The sequence below is a fragment of the Balaenoptera physalus genome, assembly GCF_965194825.1.
Source record: "Balaenoptera physalus genome assembly, chromosome: 4".
Taxonomy (NCBI): Eukaryota; Metazoa; Chordata; class Mammalia; order Artiodactyla; family Balaenopteridae; genus Balaenoptera; species Balaenoptera physalus.
Window position 1 is genome coordinate 126602347 of NC_138891.1, and position 17813 is coordinate 126620159.

At 35.2% G+C, this 17813-nt stretch overlaps 1 long non-coding RNA gene across 1 annotated transcript; it reads left to right on the forward strand.

Annotated features, from left to right (window-relative positions):
• The first annotated feature begins 6913 nt into the window (after nucleotides 1-6913).
• LOC309660197 lies at nucleotides 6914-10121 on the forward strand. The gene is made up of 2 exons (XR_014263260.1): nucleotides 6914-8024; nucleotides 8355-10121. It is a non-coding gene; the product is annotated as an uncharacterized lncRNA (long non-coding RNA).
• The last annotated feature ends 7692 nt before the right edge of the window (nucleotides 10122-17813 follow it).

Below are 17813 nucleotides of genomic sequence, written 5' to 3' on the forward strand. Positions count from 1 at the left end.
GGTACGACCAGAAAACTTCTAGAGCTAATCAATGAATTTGGTAAAGTTACAGGATACAAAATTAATACACAGAATTCTCTTGCATTCCTATATACTAACAACAAAAGGGCAGAGAGAGAAATTAAGGAAACAATCCCATTTACCATACAACAAAAAGAATAAAATATCTAGGAATAAATCTACATAAGGAGACAAAAGACCTGTACTCAGAAAACTGTAAAACACTGATGAGAGAAATCATAGATGACATAAACAGATGGAGAGATATACCATCTTCTTGGATTGGAAGAATCAATATTGTGAAAATGACTATACTACCCAAAGCAATCTACAGATTCAATGCAATCCCTATCAAGTTACCAATGGCATTTTTCACAGAACTAGAACAAAAAATTTTACAATTTGTATGGAAACACAAAAGACCTGGAATAGCCAAAGCAATCTTGAGAAAGAAAAACCGAGCTGGAGGAATCAGGCTCCTGTACTTCAGACTATACTACAAAGCTACAGTAATCAAGACAGTATGGTACTGGCACAAAAATAGAAATATAGATCAATGGAACAGGGTAGAAAACTCAGAGATAAACCCATGCACCTATGGTCACCTAATCTATGACAAAGGAGGCAAGAATATACAATGGAGAAAAGACAGCCTCTTCAATAAGTGGTGCTGGGAAGACTGGACAGCTACATGTAAAAGAATGAAATTAGAACACTCCCTAACACCATACACTAAAATAAACTCAGAATGGATTAAAGACCTAAATGTAAGACCCAACACTATAAAACTCTTGGAGAAAAACATAAGCAGAACAGTCTTTGACATAAACCACAGCAACATCTTTTTTGACCCACCTCCTAGAGTAATGAAAATTAAAACAAAAATAAACAAATGGAGCCTAATTAAACTTAAAAGCTTTTGCACAGAAAAGGAAACCAGAAACAAGATGAAAAGACAGCCCTAAGAATGGGAGAAAATAATCGCAAACAAAGCAACTGACAAAGGATTAATCTCCAAAATATACAAGCAGCTCATACAGCTCAATAACAAAAAAACGAACAGCCCAATCCAAAAATGGGTGGAAGACCTAACTAGACATTTCTCCAAAGAAGACATATAGATGGCCAACAAATACATGAAAAAATGCTCAATGTCACTAATTATTAGAGAAATGCAAATCAAAACTACAATGAGGTATCACCTCACACCGGTCAGAATGGCCATCATCAAAATATCTACAAATAATAAATGCTGTGGAGGATGTGGAGAAAAGGGAACCCTCTTGCACTGTTAATGGAAATGTAAATTGATACAGCCACTATGGAGAGCAGTATGGAGGGTCCTTGAAAAACTAAAAATAGAATTACCATGTGACACAGCAATTCCACTACTGGGCATATACCCAGAGAAAACCATAACTCAAAAAACACATGCACCCCAACGTTCATTGCAGCAGTATTTACAATAGCCAAGACATGGAAGCAACCTAAATTTCCATTGACAGAGGAATGGATAAAGATGTGGTACATATATACAGTGGAATATTACTCAGCCACAAAAAGAAATGAAATTGGGTCATTTGTAGAGACATGAATGGACCCAGTAAGTGTCACAGAGAGTGAAGTAAGTCAGAAAGAGAAAAGCAACTATCGTAAAATAACGCATATATGTGGAATCTAGAAAAATGGTATAGATGATCTCAGTTGCAAAGCAGAAATAGAGACACAGACATAGAGAACAAATGTATGGATACCAAGGGGAAAGGGGTGGGGTGGGAGGAATTGGGAGACTGGGATTGACACATATACATTAATGGACAACTGATGGGAACATGCTGTATAGCACAGGGAACTCACCTAGTGCACTGTGGTAACCTAAATGGGAGGGAAGTCAAAAAGGGAGGGGATATCTGTTTGTGTATGGCTGATTTATTTTGTTGTGCAGTGGAGGCTAACACAACATTGTAAAGCAACCATACTCCAATAAAAATTAATTTAAAAATATATATATATATGCATTTTTCAGATTGTATTGCTATAGACTGTAATTTCTTTCTTTTCAATAGTAAAAAATACCAAAAATATTAACAACATAACCCTTTGTTTTTCCCTAGAGTTTATCAAACTCTGCTAAATGTTCTATCTAAGTTATTACAATTCATAGAAAGAAAAGCAGTGGTAGCAGGTGGCATTATGAATTTAAATTAGATCCAATGTGCAGAAGGACAGCAGGGGGTTCTCTATGTCAGTTTCCTGAATGCATGAAACCAACAATATTGTACATTTTACAAACTAGTCAGGCCATTACTGCTCTACAGTTTTTTTCCCATTACACTAGACTGCTTTATTTCCCTTAAGATACTAGTTTGTTCACTCATCAGATCCTTACCCTGACACTAGAAATCTAAGGTATTGATAATGAAAAATGTAAAATAAAACAAAGTAAAACAGATGCCTTTTAAGACAGTTACAAAGGGTGAGACATCTTATAATATCTCATTGTCTATATATACAGATGCATATATATATACACACAAAATCAATATCTAAATGACTATACTCTTACTCTTGTCAACAAAATTAAATATATAATATACTTTAAATTACATGAGGTAGAAACTTTATATTATTTTTCTTAAAATTTTTTGATAAATTAGAAAATCTTTTCCTTAAAAAGATTTTTGATAGATTAGAACTTTTTTTTTTTAATTCAAGATTTAGAAAACGTAAAGAGACTACAAGATTTTAAAGGAATTGCATATCTTTTTATCCCGTATTTCTAACCACAAGAATTTGTAACACCATCTACTTATATACTGAAGCCAGAAAACTAAGATTTATCCATCAACATGCACATTCATGTTTTTCAGATTTTACCTCCTAAAATTCTCTCAATTCTCCCACTTTTCTCCATCTCCATCAAGTTTACCTTGTTCCAAGTTAGCATCTTCTGTGGCCAGGTTACTGGATTACTGCAAAACAATTCACAGCTCTCCTAAGGAACTTACATTCATCAAGGGTTAAATTGTTTCTCATTTTTATAGAAATTTCCTTAAAACAGTATTCTTGTTCTAATCTTATAGTTTACAAATGAGTGAGAAAAATAATTAAATCACATGCTGTAACTGAGAGGGACCCTAAGGGGCCTTCCTGGGACAGACCACCCACATGTCCTCTGCCTGCTTTTTGTTTGTAGAAAAACTTTAGACTCCTAGGCCATCCCTGAGTTCCAAAGAATATATTTAATCAGAGAAGTGAGAAAATTCAGAACCAAAGGAAAACAGTCAAGCAAAGACAATAATAGTTTAGCTGTAAAACAAAGTCAAGGACCTTTAGTTCCTCCTGAAGGGCTATAGATAATATTCTGAGCCATATACTTTGAGCTGTTTTGCAGGTACTGAGACCCCCACCAGGTGGAAGAAATTCACTTCATGCTGACCACAAGCATGTAGACCCCAAACTGGTTGGAACCAGAAGGCTGATGATATTGATTCCTGATTACCCCACTGCCAATGATCAAAAGAATGTTCACAAGCTGACCATGTACCCTGTAACCCTCTCCCTCACCCTGTCTTTAAAAACTTTTCCCTAGAAACCATCGGGGAGTTAGGTTTTTTTGGGCATTAGCTGCCCACACTCCTTATTTGTCCCCTGAAGTAAACTCCGCACTTTCCTTCACCACAATAGGTGTTAGTAGATTGGCTTTACTGCATGCTGGTGAGCGGACCCAAGTTTGATTTGGTAACAATGTTATTTACATCAGAAGACAGTTTAACAGATTATTATTCAAATATAGCAAAGCAGGCTCTTCTTAAATCAACATTATAGGCTACTACTTCATAAAATATAAATTGTGGAAGGAAAAAATAATAACACTTTATATCACATAATTTTTACTCTTTTATGAGCATGATTATTGTCAAGCAGCTTTTATTTATCTAAGCTTATAGCAAAAGCTATAGGAAAATGATGAACATTGATAAACTACACTTTCTACTGTGAATAAAAAGAATTCATCTCTGCTTTCCCTACCGGCTCGTTTTTCCCAATTCCTCATTCATCTGACAAAGTAACACTAATAGGACTAATAAAAGTATTTTGTGCTTAACTGACATTATTGAAGACCTGTTAAAAATTAAAACAGAAAGCAAAAACTCATGGCTAAATATGGTGTATCACTGAATTCCCAGCTACATCTCTCACAGGAAGTTCTGTACTCAGCCTCTCTTCCCTCAGCCACCCACTCCCCACCTCACATTGCATCTCTTTCCCAATCTCTTGTCTTCTCAAGGGCCAGAAACTCCTCTAACTCCTGTCTTGGCAGCAGCAGAGAGAATTACACATGTCTTTACACTAAGCAATCTCCATCCAAGGGTGACCCATTTAACTTTTGTTATGCGGAGTGATTTACCATTTCATTGTCTCCTCCATCCTATTTTCCTGGAACAAGTTTCAAACATTTTACCACCGCATAATGAAAGGGTCCATTAAGGTGCTTTCCTGCACTTTCAAATAACAAAAGACATCCCCACCACTCAGGAAATGCCCAGGATTTTAGGAGTCCTGTGACAGGAATTGGGGACAAAGACCAAATACATAATATATTATTTATTATACTATTGATATAAAACCATCTTTCATGCAAATAAGTCACTTCATCCAAGTTCTTTTATTGTTATGAACTTCTAATTTATTTTCTGTTTCCTCCTCCTTTTTCTATATTTATCTTGTTTTGTAGGTATAATTCTTTAAACATAAACAATTAATCAAAATTAAACTTATGTATAACAGCTATATGGAAGAAACATGTAAAACTTTTAAACATAAAGTGAATCTACAAATGATTAGATTAATAGAGTTCAGTCAGATTAATGTTTATTTATTGACTACCTTGAATGATCCTAGTTCTATAAGCAAAGGAATAAAATAGCATTCAAATGACAGCTGAGCATAGAGCAAAATCAATTTAATGTGGGTATTATTTAAGTGTAGAAGCTGAGTCTTATCAATATTTTATACACAGCATATACCATAAGTCTTGGCATAGAATATATGTAATAAATACTGATTAAGAAAATAAATGTATTTAAACTTTTAAGCATAACTTTGAATACATTCATATAATGTAGAAATAGATACTTTCCATTTCCATTTCTTAGGCTCACAGGAAAGTTCCATTTGCCTGCTTTTATTGGTGTTATCTTGAGGCCATGTGATTAAATAGGTGGTCCATAGAATATAGACAAAAGTGGTGAACATCATTTCCAGATCTGGCATCTAAAAGGTTTCCTGTGATTCTCCACTGTCTCATTTTCTTCCATCTCTATAGCTGAAGACTGAGAACTCAAAGATAGTAGAGCCATATGTGAAATAAAATTTATATTTTATGGCAAGACAAGAAAAATTTAAACAAAAAACCTTCTCTGCCCTTTTGTTACCGAGTCCAAGCTCGCTCTGCTCACCACATGACAGGCCAATAAATCGGAGACAAGGTGTTGAGGCAAGGAATAAAACTTTATTTGGAAAGCTGGCAGACCGAGAAGATGGCAGATGAAAGTCTCAAAATCACCATCTTATGGGGGTTTGGATGCCAGTTTCTTTTATAGCACAGAGAGGGGGAGGAGATGAGGAAATAAAGTAAAAAGGCCACAAGTTCTGCAAATATTCCCGGGAATGGGCAGCCTTGAGGAGGGCATGTGTTAATTTCTTCTTTCTTGCAGCCATCCATAGGTGAACAGGGTCCGGATGTTTCCCTAAACAAAGGCACTTTGGTTTAACATTCAGGCAAAGGGGCAGGGTTCCCCGAGGCAGGCCATTATGTATAGACAGTATCCTTTAGTGAATAAAAGCAATGGGAAGCAAAGGTTAAAGTAAAAGAAACAGATCCAACATGTAGTCAGATTTGGCTCTTCCCTGTTACACTTTGGCCTTCTCTCTCCCCACACTGTGCACTGTGAATCTGCATTATGCATTGACCAAATCTCCACTGGCAGGAATACCTGCTCTACCAAAAACAGCAATATTCTCCTAGCATCAACAAGACAACTCCTTAAAAGATGACATTCCTCGTTGATCTCATAAAGGTCACATTACCCACCACAATGACGCTTAGATATGGACTATGTAAACTGTCAATAATACGTCATTTGATGTACAGTCCTCTGTCTCAAAAAACTTATGTAACTGTGCCTTGACTTCTAATGGGTGGAACAGTTCTCAGAGCTTTCTGAGATGCTCTTCCTGGGCTATAACCTTCAAATTTGGCTCAAATAAAATTTTCCATTTCTTTCTTAGATCGACTGATTAATTTCTCATTGACACATATGATGGGAAGTCACTGTATCCTTGAGTCACTTCTTAGAAGAAGGAAACCTAAGTGAATTGCTTGACCTCCATCAGATTGTGATAAAAACCAGAATACTTTCATTGCATTAACTATGATGGTATATCTTGCATTTATCACATCGAGGTAAGAGGATGGGAGATTACATCTACTTTGACTTTCAAGCTGAGAACCAACCAACATGGTATAGCCAATATTAGCCAAAACACATTTAACTCAAAATTTATTTACATACTCATTTTTCTCCATCCTAGGAAGACTCTCTTGTGGCTCCACTGTAATCCTTAGTACATAGAATCAAAGCATTTAAAAGGGTTTCGGAGGTTATTTTGTTCAACCACTATCTATGCAGGAACCATGTCTGTTTCAGCAACATATCATCTTCCAAATGCAGTTATGCAGCCTAAAAAAATCATTGTGAAGGACAATTTTATATCCCTAGCAGCTACTTGTTCTATTGATAGCTGTTACAGGATATAGATAGATAGATAGATAGATAGAGATAGAAAGATAGATAGATAGATTAGAGAAAGGTTGATAAAAAATAAAAAACTCATGAACATTAACTATTTTTTTAAATATCTGGGTGTTGTGCAAGAATGAATCAAAACTTTTCTCTTTTAAATTTCGTCCACTGTTCCTTTAGAGCAAAACTGAGAATTGAGGACTATTTTCTATATAAGGATATTACAAATACTGGGTTAATGACAGTCATTGTATATCCCCTTAAGTTTCTCTTCTCCAAGTTAATCAAGACTACTTTTACTCTCCATCTACCTATGGAGTTACTTTAAAAACTTACCCTGAGTAAGCTGGGACGAAGTGAGAGAGTGGCATGGACATATATACACTACCAAATGTAAAATAGATAGCTAGTGGGAAGCAGCTGCATAGCACAGGGAGATCAGCTTGGTGCTTTGTGACCACCTAGAGGAGCAGGATAGGGAAGGTGGGAGGGAGACGCAAGAGGGAGGAGATATGGGGATATATGTATACATATAGCTGATTCACTTTGTTATACAGCAGCAACTAACATAACATTGTAAGGCAGTTATACTCCAATAAAGATGTTAAGAAAAAAAAAAAAAACTTACCCTGAGGTGATGTTGAAATGGCCAGGATTGTCTGATGGCCTGTCCATATGCAATAACTTCATTCTTTAGAAAGCATTTCAGCTTACATGAAAAGATGTTTTGAAAAGATGCAAAGATTAAAGTGCAAAATCTCAAGTATATTATTCATCCATTAGGTATTTTTCCAATATAAATGACCTGTTTTTTACTGTGTCATTTAATTTTGTCCATAAATATCAGCAGGAGAATATTTACTAGGAAGGAACAATTTACAGAAATAACTATCCACATAAAATGGGTTCCTTAAGAATCTTTCTGTAAGATTTCAAAGGCAAAAATAAAGACAAATAATTAACAAAGTCACTGAAAAGGGGAATTTGACAATTGGGGGAAGAAAACATTTTTATTTATTTATTTATTTACTAATTATTTCCAATAAGAATTTATGTTTTGGCTTGAAAATGCTTTTTGAAAACATCAAGTAAATCTACATCCCTATTAAGAGAGTAAATAATAAAATTTACATGTCCATGGAAAACTTAATCATAGTTTTTCCTATAAACAATACACATAGGCAGGAATTAATAAGAAATCTTGGGGCTTCCCTGGTGGCGCAGTGGTTGAGAATCGGCCTGCTAATGCAGGGGACACGGGTTCGAGCCCTGGTCTGGGAAGATCCCACGTGCCGCGGAGCAACTAGGCCCGTGAACCACAGCTGCTGAGCCTGCGTGTCTGGAGCCTGTGCTCCGCAAGAGAGGTCACGATAGTGAGAGGCCCGCGCATCGCAATGAAGAGTGGCCCCCACTCGCCGCAACTAGAGAAAGCCCTCGCACAGAAACAAAGACCCAACACAGCTAAAAATAAATAAATAAATTTTTAAAAATAGTAAGCCATCTTGATAAAAAAAAAAAATAAGAAGAAATCTTGGTTTCAATCAGATAAAAACAAGTACCTATTTTGACTATGATGAACAAATATGATAGTATTTAGTTAATTTGCTAGTGATTCTTTACAACACCCAATATACTCATATACACTGATAGCACTTACCAAAATACTCTATGGGTTGTGAATGTTACTACTTACAGATATTCACAACTATCTAATATAGTATCATGACAACCAGATGTGAGAAATTTTATTCTTTAAACATAGACTATCTTCCTTGTGTAAGAATTATTTCCTACTTATTTATTCTTGTATTTACATAGTTTATATCACAGAGTTGATTTGCAGTGTTTTTCTTATCACTAAATTAAATCTCCCCAGCTGAGAAAGAATCAGCTAGAACAGCTACAACTAATGAATAGCTAATGTTGTTTACCATGCAATTATCTTGCCTGAAATAACAGGGTTATGCGAAGCAGATGATAGGATAATTTATTGGATATTATCCCTCTGTTCAAAGGTTTCATCTTAAATCATGCAAAATACATTTTGACAGCATCTTTAAGTTTCTAATTAACTTATAAAGAACTTTTGAAATATCTTCCTTCACAACTCATTTTTTCATATTTTCTCATAATTGCTATTAGCTTTTTTCTAGTAAAAACACAGTGGTACTACCTTTTAATTTTTATGAAAATTACTTGTTCAAGGAGACTTTGGTTACATCTATGAACGAGGCATGGCAAAACAGACTTCACATGGTTTATTCAGTCCCTGGATACTCTGATTTTATATGCAGAGACTTGACTGAGGAGTTACTCATTAACAATAATCATGAATATATGTTTATTGTTCACATTTATTGAGTGATTACTATAGGCCAGGCTCTGTTCTAAGCACTTTACATTTATTAATTAATTAGCAATCAATTATCTGGCAATGAATAGAATTTGAGGATTGATCTAATCTGGTTAAACACTGGCATTAAGAAAACCAGAAGAGACTGATAATCCACCAGTAACTTTTGATACTTGAGAAAAAAGTTTACCACTTTAAAGAAAGATTGAGCTACTTATGTCACCAATCCTGGTATTCAGTGGAGGTGAAGGGGTAACATTTTGTTTCCTCCACTTCCTAGAATTTCTTTTTTCCATATTAACGTTTCAGTATTATTTTAGATCAGAAAATAACATTGCGGGATCCTCAATGATTTTAATTGAATTGTGCCAAATATGATTTCTCCTTTTTCTGTAGATTTTATTCATTTTCTGTTTATACAAAGTAATACACATTCAAAACAGGCTTAGGGCACAAGGGTTTGTCCTGAATGATATGGTGCACATTTGCTTACCCAGCAAACTCTCTTGTCCCTTTTGCTTCCAGCAGTTAAGATTTTGTTAATGCCTTAAGCCAATTCAATTTTTCATCACTGTTCTTAACGCAGGCAGAGGACAATAGAAGAAAGAAGAGGGGGCCCATCAGCAAGCCATGTACATTAAAAGGAAATATTTGTTTGTCTATCTTATATGAATAATAGCTCATAGCTCTGATGAGAACTACTTAAAGGCAAGCTGAACTGTCAGATTTGTTTGAACCTCCAAGGGAACAGAATATTTTCTTTTATACTTGAAATCAGTAATGACTCACTAAACACAGTTTTGAAAATCCAGCTAGAGGTTTTCTTTATATATTCTAAAATTATGACAATGCTTTTTTTCCTGTACTAGAAAAGACATAAAATGTATCATTGTTAAAACCTAAAATATTGATCCAAAATATTGAGCCTAGAATTCTAAGTAATTAAAAGATCTGCTATATATGTTTAATAAACTTTACAAGGATCATTCATTATTTTTAAATGACTTTGGTCCATTTATTTCCAAAAGCTTTCATGGTCATAATCTCTTCCTCCTTTCAAAAGTCTGCTAACACTTCAATTTTCCTTCACATTTGTTAGGCATTCTACTCAAGAAGAAACATGCTTTGGGAAATGATGTGGGATAGAATTCCCCTGCTGCTTTCAATCCAGAAGATGCTATGGGGTGGAACCTGCCTGGGGGTCCCTGCTGATCCTTAATGTCCCATCAGCATTGCCAAAGAGTCACCCTAACCAGCAGTTTTATCTATTTCTTTCTCCATGTAGAAAATACAATTATTGTCTCTGGGTGAGATTTTCATAGATTAATAAAACTGTACCCTAAGACCTTCTGAGGATTATGATTAAGGAAGTCATTCACTCAGTCATTCATTAATTCTTATATTTGCACATATGTACAAGTATGAATTGACTTATCATGCACTTTGTCTACTAGGATTTATGTTAAAATGGTGACTTTTTAAAATAATTCACTTTTTATTACATGCTGAAAAATGTGTTTCTGGCTAATGTAATTGGAACAGGTCATATTAAAATTAGAATGGAGATGGATATAACATATATATCAAAGACCCACATGAAACTCAACATACTCAACTTATATTTCACAAATCTTATTTTCATTATTTTTAGTATCTGAGGATCATGCAAACTTTAGAACACCTCTGGCTTTTAATTTGTAGCATGCATTAACATAATTTAAAAGACTGCAGTATAAGAATTACACATCAGCATATATATTATATTTTGCTGAGATATTTACTTTTAATTTCTAATGATTTCAGCAAGCATAAAGACATTTTTCTCCATTTCCTCTTCCCTTAATTTCTACTTCTTTCAGACTCCACTTATCACCAGTGTTCCCAGTATTATCTGAAAAATATGCACCATCTCACATTCTATATATGTGTACATATATTGAATCATTATGTAGAGCACCTTAAACTAATACAGTATTGTATGCCAATTATATCTCAGTAAATATATAAATTAATGAAAATTTCTGATATACTAATTCAAATTGAGTTAATGTATATTGCTTTGCAGAAATGTTTGCATTTCAGAAAGAGATTCCTAATGGAAGACTATCAAATTCCATGACACCTCTTGAGGAACACTATTTTAGAGGATGGACAACCTAAAAAATAAGCCATAAGACACTGCAGCTGCCATCTATATCAAGGCTGGTTGTGGGACTAATGCAAGCAAGGCATTGTATACAGGCAAATGATCCCACAAAAAGGTGACTGAATGCATAGGGGCTATCACTCAATGAGAGACTTGAATAAAAATTAATTTGGCCCCAACTGACTTTTGCAGCTTTACTATTTTAGAAGCAACATGATGTAGTGAAGAGATCACAAGCCTCAGAGTATGTGTAATTGTGCCTCTGTCACTTATGGGCTATTTAGTCTCAAACAACTAACTTAAATGCTCTTGTTTCAGTTTTCTCATGTAGTTTGCAACTATGGCCCACAGTCCAAAATCAAGCCACTTGTTATTGTATAAAAAGTTTTATTGGAGCGCAGGCAATTCGTCTATGCATTCTCTGTGACCGCTCATGCCCTATAATGATAGAGTTGAGTAGTTGCAACAGAGACCACACAATCTTCAAAGTTAAACTATTTACTATCTGGTACTTTACAGAAAAAGTTTGGTGAGCCGTGTTCTAGAAGTTGCCAAATCCAAGGAAACTATCTTCTTTTTTTTTTTTAATATCATAAACTACAGTTTAATATTTCTGCTGATAAAGTAGTTTTGAAATAAATAGCATTACAGTTAATGAATTTAAATAAAGAGACATTTATAGCAGCTCTATTCATAATTGCCCAAAACTGGTAACAATGCAAATATCTTTTTATTTTATTTATTTATTTTTATATTTATTTTTTGGCTGTGTTTGGGTCTTAGCTGTGGCACACAAGATCTTTCATTGTGGTGCATGGGCTTCTCTCTAGTTGTGGCACACAGGCTCAGTAGTTGCAGCACGTGGGCTTAGTTGCCCCACTGCATGTGGGATCTTAGTTCCCTGACCAGGGATCGAACCCACGTCCCCTGAACTGGAAGGAGGATTCTTAATCACTGGACCACCAGGGAAGTCCCCCAAATATCTTTCAATGAGTTAACAGATAAGCAAACAATGGTACGTTTATACAATGGAATACTACTCACATAAAAAAAAGGAACAAATTATTTATACACCTTCCAAAGGGTTCCTGGACCCAGGAAGCTATCTTCTTGCTCACAGGACCTGCCCTCCCTCCAACAGGTTGGGTTACTAATCATTACCTCCCCCTGTAACTTTCTTTACCTTTGGCTCTTTGATTCCACTTTCTCCTGTATACCTCTTATCTCTCTTAATAGTTCCTTTTTATTCTCTTCCTCTAGTCCTTAAATTTTGGAGATCCTAAAGTTTCATTCTTATGTCTTCTAATTTTCAATTACGCACTTCTTCACATTATCTCCTCCACTCCTCAAAACAAGAGCCATCCCTATAGTCTAACATGTCCCATACTTTTCTATCATACTTAATACATTGCAAAAAACGATTGCGACTTTTTAAAGTTTTTTCTCATTTGGCCATATTCCTAGTAACTAATCAGCAATCAAAACATATGCAATGCTGAGTAAACACTTGTGGAACAAGTAAAATAGATTTCTATTTCTGCTCTCATTCTCTCTCTTGAAAATGACCTGTAGATTAGTCTTCTCTCTTCCTATTATGAATTCTCATCAGTGTCACACACCATAAGACAAATAAAAATGTCCTAAAAGAGCTGATCCTCCCAAATCACCAGAACTAAGAGTATTTTTAAGGTTCTCTCTTATGAGTTGATCAGATAAAAACGTACAGCAATTACAACAACAAAAAAATCACCCTAGAGTTAAAATGTTCTAAGAACAAAAGAGAGAAAAACAGAGATCACCATGGGAGTAGCGTAACTCAATACTATGCATTCTGATAATAAAGAGAAAGAAATACTAACCAAAACAACTTTGGTCTCAAGCCCTATGCTTCAAAATAAAATAAAATAACATAACACAGCTCTCATCATGTTAATTGACACCCCCTTGGGAGAAACAAACTATAAAAAGTGTAGGAGGGAAATAGCTCAGTTTCCATCCTCTTTATGCCATTATATACATGACCACAGGTCACTATACCTTCTATCTGGAGAATTCCCTACTACCCTGAAGCATAACTTTAAGCATAAAAATCAAAATTATGCTTCTTGTGATACACAAAACAGTTCCCAACAGAAAAATTTTCAAGAACAATTGCCAAATACATATACAAGAAATCCCTTAGCAATTGTGAAGGGACTAAATCTTAAAGCCAGACTGAAATGTTGCTCAAGATTACAGCTGGTATTTGAAATATTTGAGATAAAGTTGCCTTTCCTGTCCCCCTTTTTTCTGAACAAATTCACAGAGCCTGGATTATGAGTGATATGGCTGCCTCAGAAACACCAGCCAACTTGGAATTACAGCTTGCACTGCTGAATTTGTTTGCAAATAAAATAAAAGCAGGAAGAAAAACAGAGGCATAATTATGAAAGACACTAGAATGTGGAAAAGAGATTAAACCTTATTAAAACATCATCCCTAGGCATTAGCAGCAGTCCTATAATTAATAATATAACAGTTGACTGCGCTAAGCCCCATAACAGAAATTAAATTTTCATTTATGAACAGGAATAATGAGGTAACATAAAAAGATTGGGCTTAAGTTTTTTTGCTACTGAAGATTAAAAATTGCCTAAGGTCTACATTCAGAAATAAGACGCACATTTGATTGTAGGGAAAGATAATTCACTGGGTGTGCAAACACTCTGTAATCCTGGACTGCAGTCATAACAGGAGCTGGATACAATTTCTATTTCACCATCACTGGAGTCAGACTATTTCCATTCTTGCCCATTTCATTATATGTACTGGAGGAAAGTAAATGTGTCCTTTTCAGAGACAAAAACATGCAATATAAATGGACAAAAAATGTATAGGTTGCTTTTTAGAAAGGAGCCCTTGGCAATATAAATATTCAGTACAGTGTTCTTATGACTGCTGATGAGAGACTTTAAAATCTATAAAGGATGACATAGGGCTGCAAGAAATCTTATGGGTCTGATGGATATGTTCATGATCTTGATTGTGGTGATGGTTTCACAAGTGTATGCACATGTCATATTAATGAAATTGTTCGATTTAAGTATACGTGTCATATAGTCTGTCAATTATACCTGATAATCTGTTTCAAAAACTGAAAGAAAAAGGAGTCAAATTCAAACTTTGCCTGTTTTACAATTCTGTTGAATGGTGGCCAGAAAGGAAGTGAAAAATCTTGGCCCATCAAAAGTGAAGCAAAAGAATTTTGGCTGTAAATCTACCTTGGAGCAACTAATTGCCAGACGTTTGTCTGGAAACTATAGTAAAAGAAGATAGTATTTTTGAAAAACCTTTGCCAAATAATAAGGATAACTGATGTTTGTTGAGAACTTATGGGTATGTATCTGGCACCTTGCATGAATTAGATCATTTAATCTTTAAAACAACTCTATAAAGTAGCAGGTGCTATTATTTTGGTCATATATGTGGAAAGTAAGTGACAAGATGGTTAAGTAACTTGGACAAGGTTACTTAGCTAGTAAGTGAGATAACCAGCAGTTAAGCCTAAGCAGTTTCCCTCTAGAGTCTATTGTCCAATATGGTGTTTTATCTACAAATAGAGTAGCCACATGTGACAAATAAGCATTTAAAAACAGGAAAAAGAGACAAAGGAAGTGAATTTTTTTTTTTTTTTTTAATTTAGTTTTGGCTGTGTTGGGTCTTTGTTTCTGTGCGAGGGCTTTCTCTAGTTGCGGCAAGCGGGGGCCACTCTTCATCGCGGTGCGCGGGCCTCTCACTATCGCGGCCTCTCTTGTTGCAGAGCACAGGCTCCAGACGCTCAGGCTCAGTAGTTGTGGCTCACGGGCCTAATTGCTCCACGGCACGTGGGATCTTCCCAGACCAGGGATCGAACCCGTGTCCCCTGCATTGGCAGGCAGATTCTCAACCACTGCGCCACCAGGGAAGCCCCGTGAATTTTTAATCTTATTTAATTTTAAGTAACTCAGCTTAAATTTTAAAACATTAGGGATTGCCTGGTGGTCCAGTAGTTAGGACTCTGTGTTTCTACTGCAGGGAGCTCAGGTTCAATCCCTGATCAGGGAACTATGATCCCACAAGCCATGCAGCGTGGTCTAAAAAACAAAACAGAAAAAACCTTTATACTCAAATTTTATGCATACACACAATGATAGAAGTATGTCAAAAGGACACAGGAGCCAACTAAAAAGCTCCCAATGACCAAAGTTGGAAAAATTTGAGCAAGAAAATAAAGAGTATTGAATTATGACCCAGAGCATAAAACAAATATCCATGAATCTATGCTGATATAAATAATTAATTTAATAAATAAATAAATAGGGGATAAGAAACAAATTTTCCTTGCTGAAGAATTCCAAATAACAGGTATTCCACTGTGAAGGAGCGACAGCATACCTTCCCACATCTTAAGTGTGCACTGTGCATAATGACTTTCTTCCAAAGAGTGCAGTACGGAAAGGGGGAAAAATAATAAATTTGTAACAGAGAAACCTGAAAAACATCTCCTGAGCCAGGTGATCAAGGTCAACAAAAACAGTGATAAGCTACATTAATAGCACTTCAACTATGATAAAATATCATAAGTAGCGTTTGTTGATAGTATGAGTCATGTTGATAGCAAACAGTTGATAACCTCAACATGATGAGATGAGAATGACATTTTACCTCTGTGGTCTTCCTCTCAGTAAAGCCCGTAATCCCAGTCTAATTATGAGAAAAAAAAAATCAGAAAAATACCAATTGAAGTACATTTTACAAAATTCCTCATCAATACTACTCAGAAGATGACCTTCAGGTCAACAAAGAAAAAAAGGCTGAGAAAATGTCACAGCCAAGAGGTGTCTTTAGATCTGATGACTAAATGTAATGTGATACGCTGGGTGGGATTCTGGAACAGTAAAGGATATTCAATAAAAACTAAGGGAACCGGAATAAAATATGGGCTTCAGTTAATCATAATGTACCAATATTGGTCCATTACTCATGACAAATTAGCTTATCAATATAAGATATTAATAATAGGAAAATCTGGTTGTGGGATATATGGGAACTTGCTGTGAAACTTCTCTATAAATCTAAATTGATTCAAAATAAAAAGTTTATTTAGAAAAAAAAATGTTTAATGCCGAGGCCTGGGTCCCACTGCTCAGAGCGATCTGCCTCTTTGAGTGGCAGCTGGGATGCTGTATTTTCAACAATCTCCTCACTGGGTCTGGTGATCAGCCAAGGTTGAGAATGACTCTGAAAGAAGGGACTCCTTTGTCACTGAAAGATGTGAATATTATTTATATTGAAACTGATGTTATTAATATTATACATCAGTACAAAAAGTTTTTTAAACAAATATTCAAATATTTTAGTAGTCTTGGAACAACTTGGATTAGTGATTGTTTTTCCAACTGTAAATTTTATGAAATCCAAATACAGATCTAGTATTTCCGATGAAAATTTAGCATCCTAATTGAGCTCTTCAGTACGTATAATAAGCACAGCAGATTTTGAAGACTCTATATGAAAAAAGAATGTAAAGCATCACATTAAGAAATGTTTTCATGTTGAAATGATGATATTTTGGAAATTTTGTGTCAAATGAAATTTATTATCAAAATTAATTTCATCTGTTTCTTTTTTTTACATTTTTAGTATAACCATTAGAAAATTTTAAATTACATATTTGGCTTACTTTGTATTTCTAGTGGTCAGTATTGGTCTAAACCACTATTCTGTATGACCTAAAGTTAAAACCATAACTAGTTGTCTGCAACTACTGGAATTGTCCATTCCCTGCTGAGACATTGAATGTGACAATAAAAATTGTTATGGTCCCTATAGAATTGCAAATACAAAATCCTTCCAGTTCCTTTCTCCTCAGGAATCAGTAGAAGGGGAGCAAATCTAACAAAATTTTTAGAACTATATCTGTACATTTTAAACTTTATCGGCATTGGGAATCACCCAGTAGAAGAAAAAGAGCCTGGGCTTTGGAGAAATCTAAGCAAAGTTTCAACTATTTGTCCAGCTACCTAAACTGTGACCTTATGCAGGCTTACTTAATTTCCGTCATCCTCATTTTCCTCAACTATTAAGTAGGAGTAATAATCTTACCTATCTTGCATTAGTGGGTAAAATATAAATAACAGATATAAAATAATTGGCACTTTGTAGACAAACAATGATAATTATTTTACCAAGGTTAAGAACTTACACTTCATGTACTAGTTTTAAGTGAAATTGTGCCATTTGAGAGCAAGATATTGTAGATCCTTAATGACAGAGTAGAAGTTCTCACGTAGACTCTCCCTCAGGAGAACCTACAAAATAGCTGGAAAGGTGTTGGCTCTCTTCTATGATAGAAAAACAGGGCAGCCAACCGGAATAAAATACTGTCTTTATAACTCACTCAGTTCTTTTCATTTATAATAGACCCCATGGAAAACAGCACAGAATCACTGAAATCCCTAAATGATGACTACACAGTCACTCTCCA